The sequence below is a fragment of the Vigna radiata genome, chromosome 7 (assembly GCF_000741045.1).
Source record: "Vigna radiata var. radiata cultivar VC1973A chromosome 7, Vradiata_ver6, whole genome shotgun sequence".
NCBI classification, from domain to species: Eukaryota; Viridiplantae; Streptophyta; class Magnoliopsida; order Fabales; family Fabaceae; genus Vigna; species Vigna radiata.
The window spans coordinates 37145363-37159588 of NC_028357.1; positions in this window are offsets into that span (position 1 = coordinate 37145363).

Sequence of the window (14226 nt, forward strand, 5' to 3'; positions counted from 1 at the left end):
TGTCCAAAAATTAACACTTTCTCTGACCTTTTCAATGACATTAGCAATTATGGACAAACCATCCTTCACAATCAAATTCAGTATATGTGCACAACATCGCATGTGAAACAATTGGCCACCCAAAATAAGAGACCTAGGTGAAATCTTGTCTAAAATGCGATCAATCATAGCATCATTTGTAGTGCAATTATCAACTGTCAAAGTAGAAACTTTTCTATCTAGATTCCAATCCATTAAACATTCAACCAACAATTCAGCAAGAACTTGACTAGTATGAGGAGCAGGCACATACATAAACCTAAAATTAAAAGTCATGTTTTATTAATTTAGTGAAGAACAATGTTAATATAAAAATCACACTTAAAATAGAGTATAGTGTTATTACCTCACAAGTCGACTTTGTAGCCTCCATGAATCATCAATAAAGTGAGCCGTTATAGTCATGTAGCCTCTATTTTGATTACTAGCAGTCCACATATCGGTTGTAATTGCAACTCGACTTTGAATCCTTGACAACAATAATTTCATTTTCTTTTTTTCGGCATTGTAATCCTTCATAATATCCTTCTTTAAAGTGTTTCGAGAAACCACTTTAAATAGAGGTTGTACAGCAGCACAAAATTCTTTAAAGCCTGTGCGATCAACCATTGACATTGGATACTCATGCAGAATTATCATTTTACGGAGTGCATCTCTAGCTATTTGTTGATTAAACACATAATTTTCAAAAACTACGGTTTCACCACCTTCTTTACGAGTTTTTAAAAATGATTGCCTGATGTCCCTAGTTGTTCGAAGCTTGCAACTCTTGAAATGATTTCTCAAATGTGAAGTACCCTGCTTTGCATCACCTACAAGACTTTTGGAACAATAATTGCATATTGCTTTCCATTTTCCATCTACCTTTTGTCTCTTAAAGTGATTCCAAACTTCTGACAATAATCTTCTTGAGTTAATAGTAGGAGTTGAACTTTCAGTATGATTTGAATCTACATGAATAACATTTTGATTTGAATCTCCTACAATAGGTTCTACAGATTGTTCTTGTTGGCCATCATCTATAGGAGAAAATGTACCTTGAGTAGACATCCTAAAAATAAAATTGATCAACATAAGTTACTCATTTTCTAAAGCATTTAATTTAATGAAAGAGATAGTGTGCAAAGACATAATTATTAGATGAAAGGGAATTTATAATGTGATTTAACTATTGCAAGGACATAATTTAATCAAAGAGATATTGTGCAATATTATAATATTATAATCAATGGAAATTATGTGATTTAATTATTGCTTTCGGAAAAGAAGAATGTAATATTATAATATTTTATTTTATAAAGTAAAAGACATTATTATATAATATGTATGAATGAATAAATAAATAACTCGTGGTGGTTTCAATGGCCAATGGCAGTAATGGTTTTGCTTTCACAACTGAAGCATTTATAGCAGTTTGAATAAATAAACATTTGTTAATAGTATTTTGGGTACTTTAGAAAGGAGTAAGTTAGCAAAGACATACAAGTATTACAACTAAATTTACCTAGTAAAACATTCATTTTATCTAAGATCAGTGTCATTACTCAGAATTATAATTGTTTCAAATTGAATTATAATAAGTTGATTTGATTTTATTAAAACTGATTTCATGGTTAACCTGCTAATGTCTATGAAAACCCATGTGAGTGGGTATATTATAGTTTGGTACAGAGCCAAGCAACCTAAAGCTTATGGGTGAAAAATACAGTTTCTATTATTATATAAGATCAGAATTCTCTCAATACTTTTAGCACCCATTTCACCATGTTAAGGAATCAACTATAACAGAGAAAGAACAAATTTACTACCAATTAAATAATGAACACACAACCTTTACTAATTAACCCAACCGACTAGCTGTACACACTACAGATAAGATAACCTTAAACACCACAAAAAGAAATTTCCTACCTACTGGAGAAAACTCCATGTTTAGAGTCAACAGTAGAGCCATTAATCCAATCAAAGAAATGCACTAACAATGAAAAATTGAATTAACAAAATAAACTTAAAATTAAAAATGACACTTTATATAGTTGCCTCCTCCATTAAGGACAAGCACTGCAGCAGAAACACTTCCATAACCACAGACACTATTGCAACTTTATTCTGCCATTTACAATTACAACAAAAGGTAAATTGATTTCTTTAAATGTTTTCAGTGTTAAGTTCTCAGCGAGAATTGAAGTTTCACCTCAACAATCATCCTACTAAAGGTTTCGTTGAAAATCAATATAGACTACCAATTGAAACTAAAATTCTAGTTACAGAATAGGGCTAATAACACCCTACGAATGGCATCTAAGTTTGGTTCTCCCTAACCCAACATTTCACCCCAACAGTCATCCTACGTTAATTAAACCTAAATTATTGAGAAGAAATTTCATTTCTAATCAGAAAATAACATCAAAACCACTTGGGAATTAGAGAACGCCAGAAAACGAAATTTATATATATTCTGTTGCAATTAAACCAACCCAAAAAGTGGAAGATCAATCACTCGGCGAATACAGTAACAACAATCAAATGGAAATGAAAAGAGGTAGATGGAAGAAATACCGTTCTTGGTCGGCAAAGTGCGAATCTGACATTATGCGCGTATGGTGGTGGCTCACAGATCTATGATGGTGGCACAACTTACAAGTGTTAGCAGGAGCGTATGGTGGTGGCTGAAAAAAGGAGACTGCGCATAGATGATGAAAGAGGAAAAGAGGAAAGAAGGGCATGTAAAAACCTAGCTTCTTAAAAAATAAAGAGGGATAAAAATGTATTTTCAACTTTTTTAGCAGGTAACGAGTATTTGCGGGTTGGATAGTGTAGTATCCGAACCCGACCCGATTATAAGCGGGTATTAAAATATCCGCTATCCGCGAGTAGCGGGTAGTAAATATTCGCGGATACTAACTATCCGTTACGGATTTTATCCCTATTCATAAGGTAAATGGACACTATGTCTACGCAATTCCACATAGACCTACAAACGTTATAATTATCATATAAACAATACAACCATCAAAATAAATAATTTATGTTTATTATTATATTATTAATTTTATCTGACCTATTCGACTAACTTAACCGTTAAAATATTTTTTACAAACACATTTTTTTTCCGATTTTGTAAAAATATGAACCTAAAACATCTCAGTTTAAAAAATAAGAAGTCTTTGTTGAAAAAGTTTGAAAAGTTTTCATATATATATATATATATATACATATTGTTGGAAGTCCCACATCGACTAGAGATAATGCAAATTTATAATATATAAGTGGGGTGCAGACCTCACCTTACAAGCCGGTTTTGTGGGGTTGAGTTAGGCCTAGAACCCACTTCTAACATGGTATCAGAGCTATGTTTAGAGCCTATCCTAGCGATATTTGTTGGGCAGATTGTTCCACCCGCTATTGGGCCGTTATCGGACCACCCATTAATATCTTATCTCACGCTCGAGATGTATATACCTCGGCGTGAGGGGGTGTGTTGGAAGTCCCACATCGACTAGAGATAAGACAAATTTATAATATATAAGTGGGGTGCAGACCTCACCTTACAAGCCGATTTTGTGGAATTGAGTTAGGCCTAGAACCCACTTCTAACATATATATATATATATATATATATATATATATATATATATATATATATATATATATATATATATACCAACTAAAATAGTGGTATTTTACTCGGAATAATTATTTTATATTATATATGATCATTCTACAATAGAGAGTAAAAATCAAATCTTAGATGACGACGCAATTCTTTTTATTTTTATTGTTGTTGGTTTATGTGTTGTATATTTAAAGTTGGTTATGGTGAGAATATATAATAAGTTCACATACATCAGGAATATAAGTTGAAAAAATAAAAGAAACTGACTTCTTACGATTGTGTGTAATAAGAGAAAATAAGAGGAGAAAAACTTGTATTGAATGGTATACTTAAAAATAACACTAAAAAAAAACGTTTCATAGTTAAGTGGAAGGCATGTAATTAGTAGAATTTGAGAATACTTTTTAAACGTGTGAAATTCTAACTTTATTTGTACTTGTTAAAAAATTCATTATTAACTACTCGGATAGATAATTCAGAACTATCATATTATTAAAGGCATAATAAATAGGACTTTTTAACTCCATATTTAAGATTATTTATGCCAGTCAATATAAATAAAAGATAACATGAAAAACTTAAATCATTATAACATGTATAAAATATGGGTAAAAATTGAGTTTATGTTACTTGGTTATTATCATAATCTGCACAAAAACACAAATTTGATGCAGATTTTATTTAAATTATCAAAATGGGAACATAATTTGGTTCGACTTATCCACTTTCTTATTTTATAAATCTATCTTATTTTGTTAATTTTAAAAAAGAAAGTGTATCCTTTTAATGCTTTTGCTGTAAAACTTGAATAAAAAAAATTACATCACTTTAGAACAACCGGGGATCTTAGTTGTCATCCATAGAAAATTTTGGCTATCTAAAATACCTATATGTATATATATATATATATATATATATATATTACTTTTTATTTTAGTATATCTGGTCTCTTCAAATTTATATAACTAAATAAACATTAACTACTATTGTTATAATTTATTATCTACAATCTATTATAATATAATAAAAACATATATTATAACATAAGAAAATAAGGCCCTAGGAAATTTATTACATTTATATTTATTTTACAGTTATCTCAAAAGTTTATTTTTTTAGTCGTTGTTAATTTATTTTTTACTTATATTTATTTTGTCACATGTGTATAAAATTATTTTACTCTTTTATTCAATTATTTTATTTTTAAACTAATTTTTCTTAAAAATTTCATCACCAAATCTAGAAAATAGAGTATTAAAGTTGATAGGTGTTTTAAATTAATTAAATAAAAATATTTTAATGTTAAAATAATCTGATAATATAAATATAATTTTATAAATGTGTCTCATTATTTAAAACATTTACTATCTCTCTAAAACTTTTTCTCTAAACTTCCTCTCTCTTCTCTATAAGCTTTTTAACTCCTGAGTTATCTCTTTGACGATCAAGAGATGCCTAGGAGATCACGACAGTGAGGTATATAACTTCATCTGATCAATTTCTCTAAAAGAGTATGTTAGTTTCCATTCTTTTCTTTGGTTAGTTTTGTTTTCCTTGCATGCTAACTCTTGTTGTTTGCATGTGAATTCCTAGTCTTGTATAAATCTCTATGCTGATAAGTGGTTCTAATGGTATACCTTGATCATATTTTTGTGAGTTATTGTGCAGATAGAGTTCCTTGAGTTGGTGGAGTCGTTTTAGCTTTTGTAAAGTAGTTGGATCCTTTGTAAGGGAAGGGAAGCTAATATTTGCTTTATTTTGTGTTAATAAGCATGAATTTATGTTTGATCATATTGTGAAATTGATGTTTGAGTTAATAGGTGATTGTTTGAGATGAGTATTTAGTAATTGTACTATATGAAATATACCGATCTGAGATAATAATCATTTATAGGCAGTTAGCAGATATATTAGCAGGTATTAATGGGTCAGATTAAATTATGCTTTACAAATATACGATATTAATAATTGATTATTGGGTTTGATTGCTTAAAACTATACTACATTAATGGTTAATCAAGGGGTTTGACTGCCACAAGTCCTATAAATATACAATTGATGTTCAGGTAAAGACATCTTTTTCTATCCTAATAAAATAGTGACCTATTTATGAAACATATCTAACTTGAGTGTCAGAGTGTCTTCTACAGGTTAACAACCCATCGAAGTGGATTGCGTTCTCGGAGAAGATTGGACGATCGAAGCATAAAGCAGAGTAAGGAAGAACCACTGACCCTCGGACCAATTCAACTGAAACAGTAATAGTCATGGTTTGATGTTTGAAATTGGATTATTAAAGAATTATTGATGTGAATGATTGTGAATTTTTACTTGTATGATCATTTGAATGTTGTTATTTTTTAGTGTAAATTGTATAAAATTGATGTAGTATTAGGACGTAAAGAGTAGGTTAAGTTATATGTTGGTTTTTGGTTTAGAAAGGAGATTTTGATAGGCGAGAAGTTAAGTTGATGGTGAAATGGAGAAACTGAGTTTTTGGGTCTGTTTTATGGTCATTTGAAACTTGTTTAAGCTTTGAGATAAATAAAATATGATGTAAAACTGGTTGATAGTTAATATGTTGAGTTTTATATGGTTTTTTATTCATTTTTTGGGTTTTGACTGGTGAGATTCTCAAGTAAAGGGTTTGTGTTAAAGTAGAGGGTTTTGGGTCTCTTCTTGGGTCAATTCTAACTTGTTTAGACTCCTAGGTTGCCAAGCTCTGTGTTAGAAAGTGTGGGATTGAGTTTACGCACTTTTAAGTGGTTTAGTTGGTTTAGTGCACCTAGCTTCTGGTCTAATGAGCAAAGTGATACTTCATTTTAACCATAAATATATTACAACATCAACTCTAGTAGTTAAGAAACCTATTTGATTTGTTGGATGAGTCACGGGTGCAACCAAACCATGAAAATCATGTTAAATGTCAAAAAAGATGGGGATAATCGATTATTTCAGTCAGAATGTTGTCTTTTCTACAAAACTCTCTAAAATAATCAATTATCATGTGTGATAATCTATTACTTCAGTTAGAAGGTCGTCTTTGTACGAATTTGTTGGCGTTTTGTTTCTATGTTCTTATATGTTTTCTTTGTTTTGGATTATTTATTTGGGAAAGTTAGTTTATAAATTTCTTATACTTAATTGATTTGAATAAATGGATATTTATGGTTTGTGAACATATTTATGTATATGTTTATGATGGATGAGTGTGGTTGTATGCATGATACTTCATGAAATGAAATATTGAATAAAGAATATGAAAGTTGGAGTTTATAGATGAGAAAGAAAAATAATATCTCCATAAAGGGACATTTTTGTCACTTCATCTCGTCCAATTGCATTCCAAAATTAAAATATTTATTACGTTTCTACTCTTCTATGATAAATGAGCGCTATCTAAAAATGTTTACATAAAATTAACTACAATGACCAAATTGAACATTTTAAAAAAATTGAACGACTAAATTAAACAAAAAATAATAAGGAAACCAAACCAATCAATCATATTACTAAATCACTAATTAAGCCTATAATAACAATATAAATTTTTTATATAATGTTAAACAAGAAAGTTTTGATAGTTACATTCATCCATCTTTTTTCCTAATTCTTTTCCATTTATATTTTCTTTGTCTATTGATCAAGATTTTAAAATAGTTTGGAGAAATTATTCAATCCATAGAGAAGTAGAATTTTATTTGGGCAAGTTGTTTTGAGATAAAGGAAGCAAAATATTTATCATTTTATATATTTTATTTATTTATTTTATTTTAATGTCTTTATTTTTATTTTATTTATGTGTTTATTTTTTTTAACATCGTGATGGTTAATTGTTGATGGTTAGACACTACATACTTAATAAGTTACCTTGCATCAATTTGCGTTTTGTCCATCAATGCCCTTTCACTGGTAGCATTTATCAATTACTTGTCCATGAAATTCAATCCCTCAAAAAAGTATTGAATGAGGAGTTACTCATGTATTTGGTGATGAAGACAAGACTTTCTCTCCCAATACACATAAAGACTTTCTCTTTCTTGTTGCCTTATCCTATAAATTTTCTTAACGAATAGCAACCACCTTAGAAGCTGAGATTTTTATTTTTAAAGAAATAATCTTTTTAGAGTTTCTCAAGTGTTAATGGATCTTAGTATAAGGTACGTATAACCATTCTTTACTATATCTTGTAGTGAAAATGGAAAAGCTTTAAGCTTGATGTATTCCTCAGTCATTGTTGTACGACTCACAGATGAACAACATGGAATTCCTTTAAATGATTTTTCAAGCCTTCTTCTACTAATCCATGGAACTTAGGTAAAAGGTGGATTAACCCAAATTTTAGCTCGTATTCTTCATCTGGGTATTTAATGCACATGTTTAATGTAGTCACATCTAGTGCAACGAATTGTCTCAATGTTTTTTTCGCCATTCTATTTTCTTAAATTTTTAGTTCGAGCGAAGGATCATGAGATATGTTAAGATACTGGTGGTACAGTTTTATTGGTATCTTCGGATGTTGAAGGTGCTCCCTAAGTAGAACACCCAAAATGAAATCTTCTAGGAACTTTATGCAAGTTCCTTTTAATTTTTGGATCATTAATTCACTCGGGTTGGTGAAAGTCATGGATTACATAATTTACTTAGAGTTTTTCTTTGTTTCTTTTATTATTTTTTCTTGTTATTTCTTAAGAAATGTTTCTAGAAAGAAATAAGTTAAAAGGTTGTTAAGTTCACTCTAAGAAAAAAAGGCACATCTAAATATAAAGTCTTTCTTAGTCAAAATATTACCCAACTAGTATGAAATATTTCTAAAAAGAAATTTTGAATGAAAACAAAAACAAAATTTTTTCTAGAAAATTTAAATAAATAAAGACTATATAAAAACACAAACTAAATTAAATACATATGCGTTAAAAGAATTAAATAAAATAAAATAAACTAATTAACTTTTAACTCAAAGAAAATAAATAAGAATCAAAATACTAAAAATACTAATTGTATTTGTCAAATTTGATAAGGTTTCCTTTATACTATCAAATTAATACTACTTGACGAAAGCATGATTAGTCTCAAGCAATTAATTAACAATTTGGATATGGTAAAGTTAATCCTAAGTCATTTTCCAATAAATACAAAATTAATTTTATGAATTTGATTGTTATTAAAACCTACACATATTGTTAAAATAACAAGATACAACTAATAAAAGATAAATATAAAAATCTAACCTGATGCAAATAGTTACTATGAATTATATGCAAAAATATAGAAGATAATATGTCTAAAAATCTATGGAAATGAACTTAAAACAATTGACACACAAATGCTTATGATATGATAACATGAAAGTGTACTTTTATAAAAAAAAATGGAGTTTTGATATGCAAAAAGTAAATGAAAGATTGTAAAAATAATAATAGTAAAATAAGTAAGTTTCACTCTTTTTTTCAAAAATAGATTCGTCGGCTATCTAAAAATTATTGTTAGATTAATTTATTATTATAGATTTACAAATTAATCAATATAAAATCTTAATTAATTTATTGCTATTTTTATTTTTAACTAAAATACACTTTTAACTAAGAATAACAACTTTTAAAATATTTATAGTAATTTCAACCAAAATATATTCTCGTCCATTTTTTATTCTAGTTAGAATTAGAACCGAAATAGAAAATATTCTTTTATTTATAATTTTGCTACCACATCAGTTATTATACCGGATAAATATCAATCAATATAAAAACTCGTTATAAAAAAAATTAAATTTTGTGCTAAGACTCAACTGAAAAAGTAATTAGAGTTACCTTTTCGTTTCATGGCAAAAATTTTATAAGACTAAATTGTAATACTGTTCAAAACATTTATCTTATAATTAAAATCACATATATATTTTTAAAAATTTTATTTAACTTTGTCATTGTTCACAACAATGTTTTTTGAAATTTCATAGTTTTATTTAATTATTATATTCATATTAAAGTTACGATGATGCAATGAACATGATAATTTTATGATTAAAGTTTAGTTTTGTCATTCCTAAAGTATCATTAATTTAATCGACAATTTGTCATTATGTTATGAAAATTGAGCAAAGATAATTAAAATTGAAAAACAAAAACAAAATTATATAATTGACAAATAAGGAAGAATAGTAATTTTCACTTATCGGCATAATTATTCTACATTATTTATATCTAATTAATTACCAGACATTTATTACATATTTTATGATAACAAATTATAAATCATTAAATACATTATCACAAATATAGATATAGTCATTATTGGTTTATATTGAAGATGAAATTTAGTTACTATGATATATTGGTTAATAAAATTTATCGTGAATGAAATGACTATCCTTGTTTTATATTTTTATAAGACTTTTATATTGTTAATTTCTTACTCAAAATAATTTATTTATTTGAAGTAATTTCATTATTACGAAATCTACTTGTAATACATTTGTTTGATCACATTAAAGCTTCATAAGAATATTAAATTTTATAATTAATTTATAACTACCACAAGATTATTATATATACTAGTGGAAGCAATGTGTTAAGTACAAATGTGTTTAAATTTTTTTATGATAACAAAAAATAATAAAATTACAATTATAAAAATAAATATAAATAATATTTTTTAAGTATTTTATAAATAATTTTGTATTATAGATAATTATTTTTGTTTAAAGAATAATTAAATTTAAAAAAGTGTCAAATAAAACAATAATTACATTTTACAACTAGTATCTAGTAACTACTGAATGTTAATTCTATCAGCTACTGCATGACATGTTTATAAACACCATTTGTATATCACATTTAGTTTCTCCAACTCAAGCATGCTTTTCTCTAATATTTTCAATTTTAACATGACATTCTTCAATGGTTGCTACCACATAATCGAATTGAGTTGAAGTGTAGGTATGATTTTCTCCATAACTTCTTTCTCCTTTATATCATGACTATTGTTTTTCATCTTATTGACCTTGTCCAATTATGAAAAATAATCACGAATGCTTTCATATCTTCTTTATTCCATAAGCTCAAATTGATGTTTTAATCCTTCCAATCACTTTGGTTTGGCTGGATCAACACCTTTGTCTCTTTTGAGCAAAATTTCCTTGGCCTTTTTGTTGATTCAGCATGGATTTTATTTTTATTTTTATTTTTTTTTAAGAATAAGCAACTCCACATGTTGGCAAATTAGAAATAAAGCTTTTTCATTCATAAGACTATCTCTCTCAAACTTTGGTGTCAACTTTCTCTTTACATTATTCACTTGGCTAAAAAAAATTTGGTTATTAAACACAACTCCATTAAATTTTTCTACTTGAAAACCTTTCGTTTACTGTTATACTTGAAAATAGTTGTACACGAAAAATCATTTATCTTTTAAAAATATAGATAATCAACCTAAGAAACAAAAAATGCAAAGTCTTTTTTAAAAAATTCCACCCCTCAAATCCAATCATCTCTCTTAGATTTTCTCACTTAAGTCTTATTTTCTTCTTGATTAGAAACTATTTTTACACCATGACGGACTCTACAAGACTTATTGTTTGAAATTTCAAATAGAGTAAGTTTCCTTCTCCGTAGTTTCTAAAAGTTCAATCTGTGTGTTTTAGTTTTATTGCATTTTCTTAGTTGCATGTGGTCCATCTTTGCTAAAATGGACTCTTTGGATGTTGGTGAGTCTAACTCATGTTCAAATAATGTATTTGATTTCATATTTTGTATATGTGTAGTTTTGGTTTTTTGTGGTGCAGTTTTGAGGAACTTTAGAACATCAAACCAAGTGAGGAAAGCTAAACTTTACTTTTTGCATAATGATTTTGTTTGAATGTTTGGTTGTGTGTTGATGTTGTGTTTTAGTAGCTCAAATTGATTTGTTAATTTTGTTCTTTGTGGGTGTGAGATGAAAAATCCCTAATTTCATGTTTAGGTATGCATGAGATTTGAAAATTTTGGAGGTTTTGTTGAATGCATGTGATACGATACATTTGATGGAAATTGAGGTTGTAACGTGGAATTGGAAATGTTTTCAACTTATATGAAACTTAGAATTGGTTTTTTTGGTTCATTTGGATCCGTCAAACGGTAGAATTTGACTTTTTGCATGATGAAGACTCTTTGGACGATCCATATAGCTTATTGGGAAAGTAGCAAGTGCCAAAACTGACTTTGACAGAGAGGAAATCTCGTTGGGCGAGCTGAGTTTTCCTGTTCTGAGTCATCTCGAAAAAATTGGGATTTTCGCTTGGTTAACCATTAGGTCGAGATTAAATTTTTATAGTTGATCCTAAACATATTGTTATGTACTTTGACTGTTCAGATCTTTAATTGAAGGTCTGTAATTAAAGTAGTTTTTCATGTAAGACTCCAGTAGTTTAGGTTGTTGATAACTTTGACCTTTATTGCTTGTTTGGTGCATAAATTTTTCCATTATTACCCAGTTGGGTTGATTCTTTTTGCATTACATTTTTTATTGAATTATATTTAATATGAATCTAAGAACATAATTTTTTGAGTTTTATGAAATCTGCAATTTTGTTTTTAAAGTCTTAAATAGTTTGTATGTGTTGTTAAGTTTGTGCAACATACTTGAGAATCTATGATATGAAGTGTAAAGTATGTATGATGATGATGTACGAACTAATGAGAATGTAAGGGATTGCATGGAGGAAATCTTTTTAATGTATGTTTCTTTAGTGTATGCATTTATGTATGGATCAAACAAGGAGATATTTTGACACTCTAATTAGCATTCACACTCATAAAGTATAGTGAGTTATGTGATCAGAGTGGTAGTGTGTCCTAGTCTAAATGCAGGATAATGGCCTAAGACACAAAGGGGACTAACCTTGTGAGTGACGAAACTATTTGACAATGAATCTGTAAAGCAGTAGAAGCTACCACAAGTGCAAGATTCAATGAATCTGATATCAATGCATGTATCCAAATAATTGAGTCTTATTTTACCTTATTTGTGAAATAAATGTTTTTGAATGTTTAGTGGTTAGTTTAAGATGAATTGTAATAATAATAAGGTAAAATAAGTGCATTATATTGTGATACAACTTTATTCATTAATTTACAATATTTCTTTTGTAATTTAGTTTACCCTCGCATTGTTTGTGGTTTGCGTTATTTGTGTTCTTTTTCTACAATGATCACCATTCTTTAATACGAGTAGATAAGAATACATGGTTAGAAACATCTAAAGAGATGGTGGATCAACTAGTTAGGCATTAATATAGAAGTTTTGAACTTTGTAACCTTTTTGAAAAACTATTTTCTTGGAGTTGTAATTTTGGTACTTGTTTTATTGTTATGGTTATATTTTGGAACTACTGCAATAGAATTTTCTAATGTATAAATAAAGTATTCGTCCTAAACAATTAAATGTGATATTTTATTTTAATAGACATGTTTTTTTCTAATGTATAAATAAAGTATTCGTCCTGAAATGTGATATTTTATTTTAATAAACATGTTTTATTAAGATGAGGTTAAAGTAAATGTTGAATTTGATTTGCACCTATACTTGCTACCATTTTGGTATAACTAGATCTTAATACTAGATCTTGGCAAAAAGTAATTGCCTTGTTGAAATTGATATTCTATATACACTAAAATTTGGCAAAGCTTTTCTTTTAACTTTCTACCTCTTAATTGTTATAATTACAAATTGACATATAAATAAGGCAATTTGTAGTCTTTTATAAGTTTATTTTACTAAATATATAAACAACTTTTAATAATAACTAGTATTCTTGGATTTTTTTGTCTCAAAATCCAAATTAATTTTATATCTCACTTTGAATAGTTTTGTAGGAACCTTGCACTATTGTTATCATATTAATATGTCTTCTAGTTATAGAGAAATATAAGTTTAACATCTAACAAGATCCAATTTATTACTACAGATAGAAAATTAATTAAAAAATGAAAATACAACATATTAAAATTGTTTTTAATATACAATGAAATTAAAGTATGCAGAAAATGTGTCATACATTTTAAAATCATAATAATTTCTAAAAAAAACTCAACTAAAGAAGTCAATAATGGTTTTGTTTCATTGAAAATTTTTATATGACTAAATTGTAATTTAGGATTGAAACATTTATCCTATATTTAAAATAACATATACATTTTTTTAAATCTTTGTCTTTAAAGACAAGATGGTCTAAGTAAATCTTGTTTTGAAGTTTAACAATTTATATCTAAAACGAAATAATGAGTAATTGTTTAGGATAATATGCTAGAAACGTTATATGTTACTCTTTAAATGTTTAAATGATACAATAATATCTAATAACTAAGAGTGTCTCTTATTGTATTTTCATGTTATTTGAATATTTCATGGAGTGCTAATTCTCTATGGTTGATTATCCTGTAATTTCTTAATTGGATTCCGATGTTAGATGAATAAACTTGTTTGTTCTTTTGGTTCTTGTTGTGATTTATTTTTATCTATGTTTTTTATTACTTAATCAAGTAAAAGTAAAGACGTTTACATTATAGCAAGTTAGCATGGTCTTAAATCTAAATAAC